Raw genomic sequence first — 14201 nt, 5'->3', positions numbered from 1 at the left:
TTGTCATGTTTTCCAGGCTAGTGGTGGTGGCCTGCAGGGACCAATGGCATAGTGACTGAGTATATCGGGCTCTATCGTATGTTTCTCACAGGAATTAATGTCTTTTCTTTTTCCTCCTTTGTTTTCCTACTTTTGCTTATATTTCAAGCTCTATTTTTTTATTTTGCTTCACAATAAGGACTTGCAAAGTCATATCTGCTTAGTATCCTTGCTCTCTTTGGAAGCCAACAGGGAATGTTTGGCAGGGCTATATTCCTTATGGCTTACCATCTAATGCTACAAAATACCAGCCACCCTGCTCTAATAGGCCTCCTTTTAAGAGATAGCTAATGCATCAAGGATAAACTCTTAATATGTGGAAGAAGTATCATAGTTGATCCCTGGAATGTTTAAACTTGGAGAGTTGGACAGAATGCAAGTCCATCGCTCTTTGGAGATAAGTGAGGAGTTGTGTTTGGGAAATGGCATTTCCAGTGTTTGGGAAATGGTATTTCCGGTGTTTGGGAAATGGCATTTCCGATGTTTGGGAAATGGCAATTGGCATATTCTCCAGCACGCGGAAGGAACCAGTTGGCCACAGAAACTGACACTGACCTGTTCAGAGAAAAGAGATGGGAATTACTCAGTCTTTCAGTTTTGGACTTCATTTTTTGATCATGAGGTAGCAGACCTCCTTGCTGTTGTGAAAGATACCTCTGGCTTATTTTATATACTCTTAAAATACATTTTTCTTTCTAGAGCAACTTTTTGTAATTTAAGTTATGTTATGTGGAGCCAAGAGACTCTTGCATACAGAGCTCTCACTAAGGTAGTAGATGCCACACTTGCATGCTTCATACACAGATATTATAGAGAAGTCTTTGGAATTCTACAGCTTGTGGTCATAGGTGTGTTGTCCTTACTTTTCCTGCCAGAAGCCTGAAGAAGACATAGGAAACTTGTAGTGTAAGATTAGAAAAAATTAGGTTGTACAAAAAAAAGTCTTGAGAAAGACATTGGATAGGTCTTATTCCTGCTTGACCTCCCATAGCCAAGTTGCTATGATAATCAGCCCACATGTCCCCAGATTTTCTTGTCTAAACCTACTTAAGAATGCAATTTGTTTCTCGGAATGATTGCATGTATTCATTACCTTTCATTATTGAAAGTTCATTTCTATTTGCAAAGTAGGTTTAAGCATAAGCCTTATGAGGATTTGGCTCCTCATCTGATAGAAATGTCACCCAGCTCAGGAGATTCAACAAAATTCTTCTTGTGTGACATCTACAGAGGAATTCAAATGTGATTTACATCGAATCTCTGCAACTTTTTAATTTGCTAGTATGAACAGCAAATTATGCCCAGATTTCTCATATACCATGTACTATTAAATACTGTGGGTTTGTTCTTCATAATGATAGCTCAATACCTTCCTAGGGAAAGATTACACTGGGTGAAAGAAGTAGTTGACCTTCTTGATATGAAAATTCAATTGGGGGCAAAGTATTTTCTCTAATTAGAAGAATGCTAGAAAGGACTCCCAAGAGTTTTGCGTAATGGGCAAATTGTCCATGTCTATGAATGTATAAGAAAATTTCATTGTAGACATGAATAATCAGGGGAAGTAAAAGCATTTGAAACACTTGCCCCTCAATTGGATGGCTCCAGTCATATTCACCTGGGTGCCAAGTGCTTCCTCCAACAGCCTCTGAAGGCAGCACTCCTCTCTGAAAAGACCTAGACCTTGATGCCTGTAGAGATTTTCACAGCAAGAATTTCTTCCCAATTGTTTGCTAGTTTGGTTCTATTTTACTCCTGAAACCTATTTAACTGTGTAATCTTTCTTATGTCAGCTCTTCCGATTTTTCAGTCACTACTATAACATGCTTCTCTTTAAAGTGCTTATTAATTTAAAAAAGAGGTGCAGTAGAAAAGCATGTAGGCCTCATACCAGTTCATCTAAGCACTCTATCAACAGTGCCATCCCAAAATAAGAATTTGTTTGACTGTGGCAAATGCTTGCTACATGTATGGGTGCCTTCCAAACATGAAAGTTTTAGATTGAAAGTGAATACTGCTGTTTATTCTTTACACTTAGATAAAATGGGTACAGATCAAACATTTCTTAAGCATTCACAATATAAGATTTTCCACATTCAGACTGTGATTTTGTTTATACTTCACTAGAGAGAGAGGTGTGGTAGGCACCTCATGGACTACCCACTTAGCCAGCATTTCCCTTACTAATATCTGTCCATGTTCTTAGAGAGTTCTGTGCCTTTCTCTGTCTCTATCTCTTTGTGGCTCTCTCCCCCTCCTTCTCTGCCTCTCTCTCCACCTCCTTCTCCTCCTCCTTCTGCCCTTCCCTCTCCTCTCCTCCTCCTCCCCCTCCCCCCTCTCCCCATCCTTCTCCCCCTCCCTCTCCCTCTTCCTGTTGCTATGTCTATGTCCATGTTTATCTCTATCTCATCCTCTATCTCTACCTCTATCTGTCTCTGTGATGGGTGGGGAAGTGGCCAAAGTTCTACCTTTTCTGGACAAAACAGGAACTTCAGGGGAACTGAAGCAGAGACAGAGTCATAAGCAAGTGCACCAGCAATTTAGAGCAGTGATTTAAAGGTCTTAGTTAGAGTCTATTAGTTTTTAAGCTGAAAAGTCCTGTGAAATAGGTTGATAGTGACCACATGAACATAGACAAAGGGAAAGTATTTTGTGAAAGAAAAAGAATGAAGCCGACCTTGAGAGGAAGGCACATGGATGGTCACATCTCCTCAGAGAAATGGAGATATGGGCTCTTGGGTTTTTAAGCACTCCTGGTGCTGCATTTCATGATGAGAGTGGGACCACAATGGAACTGAATCTTCTTTATTTTTTAATCTTTTGTTTCTTTATTTGGTACAGGGTCTCACTGCACAGTTTGAACTCATAGTGACCCTCTTGTCTCAGCCTCCCTAGCTCTGGGATTACAGGGGTGCACCATTACATCCAGATTCAGTGGCCGGAATTGTGCACCTGGGGGTGGGGCCAGCAGGGCATGTGGTGCTGGGGCTCGAACCCTGGTCCCTGCACTTGCCAGGCAGGCACTTAGTCTGCTGAGCTATCTCTCTGATCCCATAATTGAATATTCTTAAACATTTCTGCTTTGTGGTTGAAGTTGTTTCTTGTGCTTATAGTCCACTCTTTCCCAATGAAAGTACATGTGGTTTAAGAAATTCACTTTCTTTACATGCCCTATCAATGCAAACAAAGTTGACTAAGCATTGTCTGGTGTGATGATTTTAATTTAATCCTAATTTTAATATGATGAAATTAAAATTACTTATAAAAAGTAAACATATTTCAATTTCCTTATAGAATTTCAACATCAATTAAAAAAATGCCCCCTTTTTGAATTGACACATAATTAGCTTTAATAGAAGGAACACTATCGGAAACTTAATTTTCTGGGTTTTCCATCTTGCTTCAGGGCTTAACTAATGTTTGCTTCCAATGAGCAAAGAATATTAATGGGTATTTAGGCAATTAGCATAGTGTCCCTACGTCTTTGCCCCTTATTGTTTGTTCAAGCCTAAATTTCATCTATTCAAGTTTTTTCAAACTCGTTTAAGGTTTGTAGCATTGCTAACTTGCAAGAAGCTGCAGTATAACCTTCAAAAAGAGGCCAAATCCTCAAGTCACAAGATTTAAGGAAGAGAGGAGGGTGGGGTAGGAGGGGGGGTTGGCTACTTCCCACATTATAAGGGAGGAGCAAAAATGCCCTAAGGGAAAATACACCTGTTACATAGACATCCATCACCAGCAGGAAAAATCTAAAGCCAGACCTGGGTCCATGGGAGAAAATGTGTTTTTGTTTGTTTTGTTTTCAGATTGAAGCAGGTTCCACAGATACAATAATTTCATGGACATTTGAGCATCTCATATAGAAAGGGATAGTATTTGCAGTAGTATACCTGCCCATGTGCTTTTGACATCTCTGCATTATTTATTTTACAAGTCAGCTTTTCCATTGTGGGACAAAAATACCTGCTGTCTGTAACTTAAAGGAGAAAAGATTTATTTTGACACAAGTTTTCAGAGATTTTAGTCTATTGTTTGGTAGAAGAAATAAAAAGAGAGAAAACAAATTTCACAGCAAGAAGAGGCTGTAAGATAAAGACCTGGGCGGGCCTATCCGATCCAGTGGGCCCAAGGCAGCTCTTTCTTTCACAGAGTAGGCTCCAGTAGTGGAGAAGCTATGGTGCACATGTGATTTGTTTTTCTCTTAAGATAAAAGATGCTAATGTGTGAGGTTTTCTCTAAACTGAAACCTCAGCATTTAGGTTCACTTGCATTGTTGGCATGCTGAGTAAATAAGCGGGTTTTGGTTTGCACGCTGGTCTCTTTGAGGTTCACCACCACTGGTGAGGCGCTGAAGGGAAGAGGACATTAAGAGCCCACTACTGTCAGGCCCAGGTCCTAGAGCCTGTGGTCCCTGACCTCTCTCATGTTTCGCGTTCAAGAGGCTGACTGCCCCTTAACCTGGAATACTTGTGCAGTAAGCCAGTTCAATCTGCTTCTAATTATAGGGCAAAGGAGAGCATGGGTGAGTGTCACATTTGGTGGGAAAGTGTCCGCTGGCTTTGTCCTCCAGTTTCCTGGCTCCAGTACAGAAACAACACTGGGGAAGAAAGTGGCTCAAATTACAGCATCTGTGAAGCAGAGAGCAGAGGAAGAGCTCTAGATGAAGGAGGCAGAAACTAGGGGTAGTTGCCAAGGTCAGGTCCTTATGACCCCTCCAGAAATGCTTAAATGTGCCCTTTACTTATCTGGATGTGTGTCAAGGTGACCAAGTTGACAAGTAATCATCACATGTAATGATTAATACAATGTGAATGCTGTGTTAGGCTGTATTATTTAAGGTAGAATGTCAAGAACAAATGTCTGGACATGTTCAATGCATAGTATTTTTTTCTTTTTTTTTTTTAGTATGTTTGTGTACAGTTGGTTGACTGTAAACACAGAACTCACCATACAGATGGCACAATACTGAGCATCTCATTCCTGCAGGATTTTGTCTTGTTACAGTTACAAAGAATATGAAATAATTTAGTACTGATTTTTAAACCATAAACATTTATCGATCAATGATTATTTCTTCCCCTTGGCATCTATATAATGATTAAAGGAACTAGAATTATTTGCAAATATTGGAATTCACCCTACCAAGAAGAAAGCTCATATGCCAGTGGCTATGGCCCTGCTAAATTTCTTTTATTACAGTTGCAACCCTACTATCTATTTATTAAGTGCCCTGCTAATGCCACAGAAGAGTCCCAGAGAATTGACGCCGAGGTCAAATATTGCTGCTTTGGTCAAATCAGATGGGTATTATTACTCTAGAGTTACAGTTTTATGTATTGTGCTGACTCCCCGGATGCTGACATAAAATTTGGTTAACAAAGCAAGAAGTCTCATCAATATTCATGAGGTCATATTTTCCAATATAGGGAGAAATATTTGTATGTCAAATTGGTGTGTGTGTATGTGTCTGTGTGTGTGCGCTATATTTCATTTAAATATTTAACAGGTTGTAGCTAATCAATCATTTCTAATATTTTTAAATATATGCTAAATGAGTGTTTTTGTAGCATAGTAATGAAGAACTGGGCCAACCTGGATTTTTAAATCTATGTTTTCAAAAAGGATGTGGCATCAGCCAGGTACTACTACCAGAGAAGTAGAATCGACAGGAGACAAAGGCTAAAAGATTTATTGCAAGGAATTTCCTTATATTACGTGGGCTCTAGCTAGAAAAGTTTGAAATCTTTGGTCAGGACTTACAGAAGAGCAACGTGGAATTCTTTTTTTGTGGAACTGGGGAAACCTGGGATTCTTGACAATGGATAAAAGCTGCTGTCCACAGGCAGAGTTCTCACCTTTGCAGAGAAGACTCAGGTCTGCTTTTAAGATCTTTGAACTTATTATAGCAGGCCCATCCTGGCCTAAAACCAGCCTGTTATAGACTTTAACTACATCCACAAAATGCTTGCCTAGCAACACCTAGATCAGTGCTTGACTGAGTGGCTGGTGACTGAAGCTTGGTAAGTTTAATGCAGCCCCCAAACCATCACAGACATCTAGACAGAAAACCAAGCCACGACGTGTGTCTCAGGTCTAATTCCATGCCCCTTAGTGGTAAGCCAAACATGTTTAACTCCCATATGAATCAAATGTGCCCATTCTAAGAGGTCAAGTTAAAAGACAAACTTTCATGTACTTATTAGTGGAATTTATCAAAAATGTATGAGATTTGTGTGACAGGGAGAACACTATTAAATTGTGTAATCTACACTTCAGAAATAAATACTTGTGCTTTGCCTTGCTGGAGTTGAAAGATTCTCTCTTTTTATCTCAGCATTAATCTAACAGCAGGTGCCCATCAGCCTAGGCCAGTGATCTATTTTTCTAACATTAGCACCAAATGATCTGGGGTGGGCCTGAGCACGAGTTCTACGCTTACACTTTTCTCTCTGTTTCAAAGACCCTGGACATTTTTCTGGAGGATGTCAGTGGGGATCAATGAAAGCACTTTTTATTATAACACCTTTAAACACAAAGAAATATGATGGGAGAGTAAACTAACTCATGATAAATTGCACGTGCTAAAGCTTAATCTGAATTTAAAATGGTGGTTTTCCAATAAACTTATCATGGGCTAGTGTTTTATTGGTCAAGAGGGGATATTATACTTTATATACAAAAGAGGGCATTTTTCCCTTGTTATAATAAATTCTATCTACTGCAGACATTCATGCAGGTGAATGATGTGAATATTTTCAGTAAATCAGGTCAGCAGATAAAGATGAAAACAAACTAGTACTTGTTATTAACTTCTAGAATCTGGTTGAGATGTTGGAATTTTATCCTTGTTGCTGAAGTTTCTCAGCTATTTCCTTAATATATAATTTTTCTAATGAATCAAAGCAAAATAATAATATGATGCAAGACTGGTAATCTAATATTTTAATACTTATTCTCATTGACAACTTGACAATTCTGTACTCTGTAATTTCTTTCTAGTTTAGAAAAAATACTTGGGCTAATGGTATAAATGTTAAAAGTCTCTGCATGTTTAGTGGTAGCATCAGATCTCCTTTTTGTTTGTTTTGTTTTCTTCTTCTTTTCACTCCATAATGCAACTATGTCCTAGTTGCCTTACTCTAAAAGAGTATTGGGTACCACATGTCAAATACTAATTACTCAGCACTCATCACACTGGGAACTTTACAGCTAAGTCTCCTCATCTTTTACTAACACTCTCATTTTTCCACTTTATCAAAGCCTTCAGGAAGTTAGGTGTGTAGGGTAAAATCACACACTTCTATCCTTTCAGCAAGTATTTCAGCTCGTATCTGTTTGTTTCTAAATATAATTTTGCTTTATTATCTCATCTATCAACTTGACAATATAAAAAGTTATTTGACAATATAAAAATGTGCTCTCTAAAGGAATGATAATTCTTAAAGTATGAACTCTCAAATCACCTTTTTTCAGGTAGACAACTGTTTTTAGAAACTGTATCCATATGATTTTTGGAGAAATATCAAGAATAGAGTCACCATGAGCCTCTTTAATTCTGACTTTGTGTTTTCAGATGTGCAATGATTGGTTATTGGTCTGAAGAATTTCATTCAAATAAGATAAAATTCAATTTTGTAATATTCATGCATTTAAAACGAAAGCCTATGCTAATTAATTGCACAAGGTGAGAAGCTGAGACCCTGCCTTTTCTATCAAAAGGTATAAACAGGTGTCCCTTTATCTTAGACTCTCATCCAGTCTATGCAGCCCCTTGTACTGCATTTGCAGGGAAATGCCTATATTTTGCAAACACAGCTGCAGACCAAAGACAGTGCTTCAATAACCAGAGACGTGTGGTCCCCCCAGCCTCTCCCCATGTCCAAACAGTCATTGAGATCCTCCCTTTGCCCCACTTAAATTAGCCGATTTTGAGCCTTTGAATTCAGAATTCAGCCAATGACCTTAAATGATAGCTGCTTCCCATGCATTATGGCTTACAAATTCTTCCTCAGTGCTGGGAGCCCCAGCTGCCTGCTGTCTGTGGCAGGTGAGCCCTTCTGCAGAACTAAACTTCAAACATTGCCTTGTAGAGGCCTCATGCTTGCTGTCTGCGTGCATCTTTCTGGCCCAGGCACGTTGAGTGTATGGGTTCATGTTTCAGAGCAAGATCATTGGGTGAATGTGTAGTCTATTTTGTAGGAATGGCTGATTTAAAGCACATTAGAAAAACCACTGTACAAGTAATTGCTCTTCCCCCTTGAAAGAGATCTACTTATCAGCCAGTCATTAAGGCCAATGATCAAAGAATACTGCTTGATAATGGTAATGCTGTTGAAGTTTCTATCTTTACTTAAAGGTCATTAACCTGAAGTCTTTAAAAATATTATATAAGTACTATATTTTGGTTTGGAAACTAATCATGAGTGTTCCCTCCATGTATTCCTAATCAGTGAAGTTTTTCCAAATACAGAATATACTGACATAGTCTTTGCTTATTTTCCTCCCTCAGAGAAATCTTATTACTGTGCTTAGGCAAAATATTAGACTGCATTCAGAGATTTTGCTGGATATTTTAATTAATTTTGACTAATAGTGTAACTGCATTTATGGTTATAGAGACTCCACCGTAATGCAATCCATCCTTGTTAGTTTTGGGTACTGTCATAATCTTCATGAAAACAAGAGCCATGAAACGGGTGGAAGGCCCAAAGTATGACAGTTAATAATCATCAGAGTCTCCATTAATTTTTTAAAAATTTAGCCAAGTGTGGTGGCACATGCTTGTAATTCTAGTACTCAGGAAGCTTAAGCAGGGGGAATCTCTGCAAGTTTGAGGCCAGCTTGGGGCTACACAGTGAGTTCAGGGCCAGCCTGAACTATGAAAGGAGACTCTGTCTCAAAAACAAAAACAAAGCAAAAATATTCACACATACAAAAACCTTCTAATTTCAACCTAAGTTTTCATAATTTTTCCAATCCCTTCTCCTTGCCACATCAAAACAAGTTTATAGCTCATCAGATGGTAGAGGAAAGAGGAGAGATGGAAAGAGAAGCAGTTTTAAAACAGTAATGAGAATATAACCTTATAAGTTAGGTAACATTTGTTCTCAGAAGGCTTATTCGATGAGGTATGGTGGTATACGGAAGTATTCTTGGTGTTTGGGAGGCTGAGGCAGGAGAATTACCATAAATTCAAGGCCAGCTTGGGCTACATAGTGAAATCAAGACCAGCTTGAGCTAGATATCAGGACTCATTCCCAGAAGAACAAACAAAAAATTGTATTGGTCAAAGAAGGATAGTTTAAATCATCCCACAAAGGGATGATTTGAAATCTTTACCATGGACAGTAGCACACAAAAATTATATAGATACTATATACTCTGAAGAGATGAAAATTGTTTTGAGATTGTGAAGCATGGAATTAGCTCACTAGGAAGCCTGTAAGAAAACACAAGAATAACAGTACTTCTTCATACAAGCTATCAGAGAGCTGAAACAGAGCCTTTTGTGGAAACATGGAAAGAAAACGTTTAATCAAAGAATATTTAACGCCCTGTAGACATACAAACCAGAAAACTACATAGCTGTCTATTACATTTTGAGGTGGATTCAACTTTCTTTTCCACTTTAATCCATACTTGTATGTAGATGATTTCCATAGTACAGAGGTGTTTATTATACTCCTGTGTTCGGTAAGACATTAGGTCTATAATATTGCCATGCTTTGAGCTGTATAATCATAAAACGGAAGAGAAATTGCTATCATATACTTCAGCTTCTATAGTTTGTGCTAAGTGCTACCGTCACTGAGAATCTTCATTTCCTAACTAAATAGCACTGAGCTTGTTACAGCTAATTTTTTCCCAACATTTATTAAATATCCATATTGCAGATTTGCTTTTGACATGAGAGCTTAGGCTGTTAAAGGAAGATTAGTTCAGAGAAAATAGCTGTCATGAGTCATAGGAAAGGTAGATGAGTGTGTACTTCATGTAGAAACTTCTCAGTTACACAATTGTCTTTAAAGTATGCAGTCAGATTACCCGTGTATAAGTGGAGACTATTTTGATTGAAGTCTGTGAGATAGCAAAAAATATTTTAATCAGCGATACGACATTCGCTTTTCAGGCAATAACACATAAACTGATTTTCTCCATTCAGAATTCTGTTGCAAATTCTACCAGTCATTATATAATATTGAAGAAAGCGGGAGCAACTTTGCTTCCTTTTCAGGTGAGATGTATCGACAAGTCAGGGATGTAGACTGTGACAGGGAAAAGGGGAGCTCTTTAGGCTCGCAGAAACGTTTATATTGTGATTATGGTGGGGGCTGTGTGATACAGCTGGTTTTCTTTGAGGTTTCTTGGGTTGAGGCAGCCTAACTCTTCTGCCTGTCTTCACATGGCCTTTTCTGTGTTGTGTCCGCATTTTCATCTTCTTAGGAAGATGCCAGTCACTGGGCTATGGTGCCCTTGTGTTGGCTACTGTAGCTGCAGGGACTTTATTTCTACATTGGGTCATATTCTGAGATGCTGGATAGATGAATTTTTGGTGACATGGGTTTTTTGTTTGTTTGTTTTAATTTAGTTCGTTCTTTCTTTCTTTCTTTCTTTCTTTCTTTCTTTCTTCTTTCTTTCTTTCTTTTGAAGCACAGTTTCACTATACACCTCACTCTGGCCTTGGATTCAGTATTTATTCCAGACTGGCCTTGAACTTTCACAGTCCTTCTGCCTCTGCCTCCCACGTGCTGGTAACACTGTGTAGCTAAGTAGAATGAATTATCTCTTCAAATCCAATTAAGAATAATAAAAAAATCCTACATTTATTTATTTATTTATCTTTTTCTTTGAGGAACCGGGGATTGAACTCAGGCCCTTGGGCTTGCCAGGGAAGCGCTTATTCTACTAAGCCATCTCTCTACTTATAAAAATCTGTTAATACTTTTGGAAAAGTTGATACATATTTCCAAGAAAAATACCTAGAACTCTGCATTCAACCATGTGTAGGAACTAAGTACATAATCAGAAATCCTTGAAGGATAGAAGTGGCATTTCTTACTTAAAAAATCATATTTGAGTTCTTCAGTTGCTAACTAAATTGCCCAATTGAGGGCAATAATTTGAATTTGGTTACTAACAAAAAATCATGTTGAGGGGCCCGCCAAATAGCTCAGTGAATTAAAGCGCCTGCAAGCAGGCTCAGGGGCCAGGAGTTCAATCCCCGGACCATGCGGGCCCCGCCCCTGAGGCGCGCTGAGATGGCAATTGAGACTGGGCGTGGTGGCATGCACCTGTAATCCCAGCTCTTGGGAGGCTGTAATAATAGCCACAAGGTTTCAGAGAGCATGGAGGCCCCATTTACTCAGTCCTGCTTCCTGCGTGTGCGTGGCCGCATATGCTTGCTCACCCCCGAGTCCTCACTGTGCTGCACTTGTGCTCAGAGTAAGGCCTGGAACTCACAGCCTTTTCTCTGACCAGGAAGCAGCAGGGAGTCAGGGCTGAGCGAAGGTCGGGTAGGGACAAATGAACAGAAGGCATGGGCCAGAGCACGGCCACTCAAACCCCACAGTACAGGTTACTTACTGCGTGCTGGTCAGTTAGAAACAGGAACAAGTCCTCACCGTGAGGGGGGAGGCAGAAACAGCTTGCCTTGCTTTAAAATGAGACCCAGATTTTGTCTGTGCTTAATATGAAAAATGGGAAACAAGTAAACATTTTAGAAAAGCAAAGTGGTGTATTGACAACAACAAAAACATTCCAATAATGTGTATAACATTTTATAGCTTGAAAATTACTTTGTAATTTTTAAAGAGAGTTTGGCAGCGAACCAAGGGAATTAGTAAAGGTTATTGGCTGCAGTGTGGGAAGAAAGGATGGACGCCGTGTGGCTTCCTGGAGGTAATGAATAAACTGTGTGGGCCTCAAACTGAAGGCTTCCCATGTGGCTATTGCTACTTTTGGCACTAAGATTGGAGGTATACCCCAACTGCCTGCTCTGCTGCCCTGAAGGGAGGACATACACAAGAAATTGCTAACTGAATACATGAATTCCCAGCAATATCCACAACACAGTCTTCTTTAAAACAGGATTCCGAAGCAGAAACTCTTGAGATAAGGCTTTATTCATGTATGTTGTATAGATGATGCATATGTTAGAAATTTAGCAAATACTTTTTAAATGAATGGATATTTTCAAGTACTCATCATTCAGGAAAATAACTTGAGAAGATTAAAAACAGGTAAACAATACAGTTCACATGTTGTCCTAATTTCTCATTATGTTGTATCAAAACATCGCCTTGAAAATATGCCAAATTGGTAAATCCTGGTGTTCTTTTTTCTTTCCTAGTGTGTATCTGAGAAATGCTATGTTTAACATGTAACTCATCTTGTAGGGTCCAGCTTATGTGTATACAAAGCAAACACAAAGTTTACTAAGTTTGGACTCCAAACCAGCAAATAGACATGCTGTAATTTCAGCACAGTGTACTGTGTCTTTAGTGATCAAGCATGCCAGGGCAATAGTAGATAATCAGTACTTTCCAAATTCTTCATTGGATGTGAATGTGTGAAATTACTCCTGAGACAAGAGCTGTAAGTCCAAAATTTGGGGGAGTAATCTATAAGCAATGATCGGAAAGTATTGAGGTTAAACTTTACTGGCTTTGACTATTCAACTATTAAGAATCCATGAGTATAAAGCATCAATACGTTTTTATACTTTTAATGATAAAAGTATGCTGATTTCTAGTGTTACTTGAAGTGGATTATACAAACAAATACAATTTGTATCATTGTACAAATTTGGCTTTGACTTCCTAAAACTGAAAGAGATTCCACTAGATGACAAGAAACATTAGAATTCAAATGAAATCTCTTCAGAAATTCCAGAAGTTTAATTTAACAGATTTTTAATTCACACCCATTTTATCCTTCAAGTCTCACATCTGAGGATTAGGATTTTTAATTTTCTTTCAAGTTTTGGAAAAGATTTTTGACATAACTCTGCACTGAAGTTCAGTAATTGTCAGGAGCAGAAAGAGAGAATCTAAAAATGTTTTAAAAGTATGATAACAATGCTCAATGTATTAACTATTGTTATTCTGTTTATTATTTTATTTTGAAATCTAGGGGGGTTTTCCATAAAAAATATATGGAATAATTATTCTGTCCTAAGGACCTTCATAGATTCCAAACTCAAAAGTAGTGTGCAAATAAGTTTCGTTGTCACTGGTTATACATTGAAACTAATATCAAGAGGCCCTATTTTCTGTGGCTTGACCTCTGGGGATCATCTGTGCCTCAAAGTAACCTCTAAGACATTATCTCTAATTTACTTCTTCATCTACGGTTAACAGTAAAATGATTATAAGCTAGAAAGAGAGGAAAACTATGCATATGTTGTCTCATTTGCCTACAAAGTAAATGTTCTGAGGCATTTGCATATCTGTATAATCATGCTTCCTGTCCACAGTACAGCCTTAATAATTATTAAATAACATTTACATATTATTAAATAGTTCTACTAGTAATTGTAGAAATTATTGGCAGAAGATATTCTCCAGTACGCAGTATTTTGAGATGCTTTCCAGAATATCTTCTCTTTATTGTCTGTGATTTCACTGTAAGGTTTGAAAGAAAACATGAATTAATAATTACCTTTCCCCAATATATGAAAATTAATATTCTCCCCATCTCTAATTTATCTCCCTAAGTGTAAGTTGAAGTTCAAGAACAAGAAACAGATTGAATGATTAGTAATGTGAAAAAGAAGAACATAGGTTAAACAATAGTATACATTGCTATTTGTATAACAATATTAAGGAACATTCTTATTAACTCATTCTTTTAAGGAGGAATAACTTCTGAGAAACTTTATATATATTCTTTTTTTTTAATATTTAGTACAGGGTCCATAGTGTCTCACTATATAGATCGGACTCGTAGTGATTCTCCTGTTTTCAGCCTCCCAAGCACTGGGATTACAGGTGCGCGCCACTTTGCCCAGTCTCAATTGCTGCCTCAGTGCACCCTGGGGGTGGGGCTGGCATGGCATGCAGGGCATCAAACCCCAGCCGCTGTGATCTGCTTAAGCAGGTCCACTGAGCTATCTGGCCGGTTCTCTCTCTCCTCTCTCTCTCTCTCTCTCTCTCTCTCTCTCT

The 14201-nt window shown here is 38.4% G+C and overlaps 1 pseudogene; it reads left to right on the top strand.

Moving 5' to 3' along the window:
- Window positions 1-412: 412 nt before the first annotated feature.
- LOC101572452 overlaps window positions 413-14201 on the top strand; it is a 23206-nt pseudogene continuing 9417 nt past the window's right edge.

The sequence above is a fragment of the Octodon degus genome, unplaced genomic scaffold (genome assembly GCF_000260255.1).
Source record: "Octodon degus isolate 3935 unplaced genomic scaffold, OctDeg1.0 scaffold00003, whole genome shotgun sequence".
NCBI classification, from domain to species: Eukaryota; Metazoa; Chordata; class Mammalia; order Rodentia; family Octodontidae; genus Octodon; species Octodon degus.
The sequence above is the reverse complement of the archived record's forward strand: the minus strand, read 5'-3'. Positions and strand labels throughout refer to the sequence as shown.